Consider the following 6000-nt stretch of genomic DNA (forward strand, 5'->3'; position numbering starts at 1 on the left):
ATGTGCAAAATTCCATACTATTCCGGCTGATATTACACGTTTGGTTCCCAATAAAAAGCAAATCGGACGAAGATATATATGGGAGCTATATCTAAATATTGACCGATTATCTCCAATTTCAATATGGTTCGTCATTGGGCCAAACAAATGTTGTTTGGAAAATTTCATCTCAATCGGATAATAAATGCAGCCTGCATTTTGTTCACAATAATACATGGACAGATGGACCGGCTGGCTGACATGCATAAATCAACTTAGAAAGTGATTCTATGCAGATCATCAAAAGGAACTATGGGTCTATCTCGTTTCCTTTTGCCTGTTACAAACAAATGCACAAAGACATAATACCCTGACCACCTTGTGGTGTAGGGTATGAAAATTAAATAATTTCACAAAAGAGGTCAACTTATTCTTTCCAGTTTTTCTCATAGAAATTCTCCAGGTCTGTTGGTATTTTAAAATTTCGGAAAGAATATCTTGCGATATTGTAGAATCCTTTTGGATGTTCTCTATATTTAGATAAATCTTAATAGAGTATATAGTCAGATCTTCCACTAGAAAATTTACAGGTCTTCTTACATTAGATCCCCGGATCTTCTTTCACAAATATTCAAATCTTCCTATAGATGATCCCTAGTGTTTACTATTTGCGATCAAAAGATCCTCTTATTATCCTGAATGAGATTTCCAAATTTTTTTTTAAAAAAAAAAGTTTTTTTTTTTAGATTATTTTATGGAAGAGATCAATTTATTCCCTCCAGCTCATCTCATAACAGATCTCTACTAGGTCCGCTGGAGAGAATATCTTGTAATATTATATAAAAAGATCCTAATCCTTTTCATAGAAGTCTCTTAGATGATTTCTATATTTAGATATAGTTTAATAGAACAAATAGCCAGATCTTCCAATAAAATCTTTAGAGGTCTTCTTATAACAAAGCATCAGATCTTCTTTAACAGATTTCCTTTTTTTTTGTAGAGGATCCCTACTGTATACCATCCACAATGGAAAGCTTCTTAAATTGTCCTAAAATTTTAAAAAATACAGTTCTTTACATGAAAAAAATTAGATAGGCAGTTCTTCTCTTTGAAGACCTCTAGGTCTGCTGGTTTTTGAACACTTCTAAAATAATATATATTGCCATTTAATATAAAAATATCCCAAGCACGTCTGTTTTAAAACCGGAGGTCTTGTGGAAAAAAACTATCGTTTATCTATTATTTTCAAGAAAAATTAAGTTTTCACGATCTTATGATAGTCTGTCTCTTGGTCATATCATTTATTATTTTCTTCTAGGAAAACATTAGGTATTTGGGGAAAAGATCTGTTGATTTTATGTGAGAAATCTAATGACCTTTTTTAAAATAAGGCTTTAAAATAGATTTAGAAGATTTCTAAAAGGTCTCTGGATTTGCTTTATAACATTATTGGATTTTATTTCCAACGATTTCTAATTGATAGCAGAGAAACAAAAATTAAGTAAAATATAAATTGCATACATTTGGGCGCCAAAATATGAACATAAGATCAATTCTGATTTTTTTATATAATGTATATCTTTTAAATTATAATTATTTATAATACATTGTTGCCTAGTGTTTAACAATTTTTTTAAATAGGTTTTTTTAATACTGTTTTTTAAATAAATAATTTATAAATATTTATTTGAATTTATTTTTTTAAAATGTCATTTAAACATGCATAGAACAATGAAAAACTTATTGGGTTTTTTTCTCAATTGTTTTCAATTGTATTGTCACTGTTACCTTTACCAAATTTATTTTTTTTTTTTTGGTCTCAAATCTCATAATATCTATGCAGCTTTTTGGGGCTCATTTCTCAGCTGCATAAATACTCAAGTGGTGTTGTGCTTTCATTGTTGAAGGCATGTTTGGTTATAAAAATAAATGTTGTTAATTTAATAACGTTATGATTAATAAAGAACTTGAATTTAAAAATAACAAAAAAACTCTCTGATTGAAAAACATTAAAAAATTAAATCAATAAAACATTAAAATGTTTTAATATTTTTTTTTTGTTTCGTCTCTTTTGCACTGGTACACCCATATTCTCCCCTCCACGATTTCCATAAAAATATGCATGTTTCTTTGAATCGAGTACATCAGGCATAGTTTAAAAGCAAATATTTATGTCAGGGTCAAATATTGCAAATTATTGCTTCCCCCTTTTAATAATCAACAAAAAAAGGTCAAAAATGTTAAATAGTTGCATTTTAATATAAAAAAGTAAAAAACAGCTATTTTTGGCCGGGTAAATTCTTAACGAACCATTTGGATAGAACTTAAAAATTAAAAAAAAAATCCGTCGAAAAATGCCGTCCGAATGAAAACCGTTATATGGGGGCTATATGTGGTCCCTCATAAGACATTTTTCGTCATAGGCAGCAGTACCGATTTCGAACTTCAAATACAAAATTTTCTACGATTTCGATGAATAATAAAAAATGGACGTCCCCTATATATATATGGGATTATACGAAGGCTTGGCTTGCAAAAGCAGATATAGTGCCGATTAGGAACTTCCAATACGGAATTGGAAACAATTCCGGTGAATAATGTCCCAAAAATCATCAAAATGCCGAATATGGGACTTATACGAATACATGGGCCTGTGAATGAGATTTTCCGTCGCATGCTGTAGTACCGATTCCGAACTCCAAATACGAAACCTGAAAGAATTCCGGTGAAAAATGTCGTTAAAATCAACAAAATACCGAATATCTGGAGGTACAGTTATATGGGGGCTATACAAAGACATGGACCTGCGCAAACAATTTTTTGTCATAGGCTATAGTATTCATTACGAACTTCAAATACAAAATTTGAATTTGAAAAATCATAAAAATACTGAATATCGGGAGGTACCATTGTATGGGGGCTATACGAAGACTTGGACCTGCACGGACAATTTTCTGTCATAGGCTTTAGTATCTATTACGAACTTCAAATGCGAAATTTAAAACACATCCGGTAAATAATGTCGCTAAAATCAACAAAATACCGCAGATAGTATTGTGTGGGGGCTATACGAAGACGTGGACCTGCACAGACAATTTTCTGTCAGAGGCTGTAGCATCTGTTACGAACTTCAAATACGAAATTTGAAACAATTCCAGTGAATAATGTCGCTAAATGCATCAAAATACCGAATATAGGGAGGTAGCGTTATATAGGGGCTGTACGAAGAATTGGACCTGTACAGACAATTTATTGTCTTAGGCTTTGGTATCCATTAGAAACTTCAAATACGACATTTGAAATAATTCCAGTGAATAATGTCGCTAAAATCTACAGAATACCGAATATTTGGAGTTATATGGAGGCGGTACGAAAATCTGACAGATATATGTATTGAAAATCGTGAACCTTTGTGGATGAGACACCGAAAGAGGTTGGCAGATATATATCATCTTTACAACAGATCTTGCGTTAGCAAAAATATTGGAAGGAGCGAAATTTGAAAAAAATTGGATATTTATTAAAGATTTTGTGAGTGTTTCTTTTTCAAAATTTTGAACCCCTTGTGGGGGATGTACCAGAAGAAGTGGAGAAGGAGTTCACACCAGACCTTAGGTGAATAAATAAGAAATATCTTACATCACATTTTATAAGGGTTTAAATTATTTAAAAATGTTGGCCCTTTGTGGGGAAGGTACTTGAAGGAGTGGACCGACATTGTTCATTTCTCAACTGACTTAAAACTTATACAAAGTTGGAGCAAAATCGGATTGTCTTTTCTCTGCAGTAAATCATTTTTTTTTTAATTTCGACGTTCGACCACAGGGAGTGGAACGAATTCGATCGAGAGTTATCGTACGTACAAGCCAGACAGACGGACTAACTCAAAATCGCTAGAACGACTCCAAATATCCTGAAACGGATTTGGTCCAAAGAGACCTAAGGTCTAAAGCCGTTATTTTGATGAGGCACGTGATATATGCCATCTCTAGGTATACGGCCTAAGGTATAAAAACCTTAAATCTGTTGGTACCGTTATATGGGGGCTATACCAAAACATGGACATATATAGCTCATAGCCAGTACTAAAAGAGTTGCTTCGCTTTGCCGAAAGTGGTGAACTGCCGAATTTTGTTTTCTCTGATGAGAAAACATTCGTTATCCAGCAGTTTGTAAACAAACAAAATGATCGTCAGGTGAAAATGTGCACCTTCGGTTGGCCACCAGAACTCAAGCGCCGGCCATGGTGTTGGTGTGGGCCGCCATAACAGCCGATGGTCGCTCTCGGCTCGTATTAATCGACCGTGGTTTCAGAATAAATGCCGATAATAAATCGCGAAAATATTCTGGAGGCTGTATTAAAACCTTGGGCACGCAAACATTTTGGCCCCAGACCTTGGACATTCCAACAGGACTACAGCACCATCGCACTCAGCATGCGCAACCCAAGAATGGTAACAAAAGTTGAGGTTCCTTATTTAATTTCCAGCGCACAATGGCCAGCAAAATGGAAAGCAAATGGATTCTCTCCCTGGGCAAAAAATTTGCATTACCAATAACAAAATCTAATTTTTCACCACTACATGCCATTGCCGATATTGAACAATGCATTTCAAATCTTGAAGAAAACGAAAAAGAAATATGTAGAATAAAAATTGCCAACAGAATAAGTAACTACAAACGAAATAAGAAATACAACCAAAAAGAAAGATTCATTCAAACTACATTCGAAAATACCAAAAAATTTCTAAAAGCACACAAGGACGTTATTATTTTGCAAGCCGATAAAGGAAATAAAACCGTAGCAATGAATAAAAAGGACTACATTTCTAAAATGGAAACTCTTCTGCAGGACAAACACACATATAAAATATTACGAACAGATCCAACTCAGAAATTACAAAAAGCGAATAACAATTTGGTCTCAGAACTATACAAGAACAAGAATATAACTTTGTTGGAAAAAAAGAAATTATCTTGCACCGCAGCTAACGCGCCTCGAATATATGGGTTGCCGAAAATTCACAAACCCAACATCCCACTAAGACCAATTGTTTCGTAAATGAATGTACCATGCTATGAACTTTCAAAGTATCTTGGACAGATTTTAAAAAACCTAATCTCGAAGAACTATAATATTAAAAACTCTACTTCTTTAAAACAAAACATAAAAAACATCCAACTTGACAACACAGACATTCTAGTCTCATTTGATGTAGTGTCACTTTTCACAAATATTCCTGTCCACACCGCAATAAAAATCATAATGGAAAAATGGGATGAAATAAGAAAATATACAGAAATACCAAAATCACGTTTTCTTCAAATTTTAAAATTTTGCCTCCAAGACAACAACTATTTCATGTTCGACGATAAAATATATAACCAAGTATTTGGAATGCCAATGGGAAATCCACTATCACCGACAATAGCGGACATAGTCTTAGACAAACTACTTGACGACACACTAGCTGAGCTACAAAGTAAGGACATAAATATCAAATATATAGTCAAATATGTAGATGATATTTTAGCAATTATTAAAAAAGACGAATCAGATGAAATTCTAAACACATTGAACAAATACCACAACAAAATACAATTTACCATGGAAACTGAAACAGAAGGCTCAATATCATACTTAGATGCAAGATTAATTAGAAACAACCAAAACATAGAATTCGACTGGTACACAAAAGACACATCATCTGGTAGAATAATCAACTATCATGCAACACAGCCGAAAACACAAATCCTTAATACTGCCAAAAATCTCATACATAGAATATTCAACATTAGTGACGCAAAATTCCATAATAAGAACACTGACACAATTTTTAAAATTCTAAAATACAATAGTTTTCCATATAAAGTTATATGGACATAATTGACGAAATTAAAACAAAAATACAGAGAGATGTCAAAACACCGGCGGATAATGAAAAGACAGAACCAAAAAGTTTTTACGGTGTAACTTACATCCCTGGGTTATTTGACAACAAACAACTGCGACAAATCATT

Source organism: Musca domestica, unplaced genomic scaffold, assembly GCF_030504385.1.
Source record: "Musca domestica strain aabys unplaced genomic scaffold, Musca_domestica.polishedcontigs.V.1.1 8, whole genome shotgun sequence".
Classification (NCBI taxonomy): Eukaryota; Metazoa; Arthropoda; class Insecta; order Diptera; family Muscidae; genus Musca; species Musca domestica.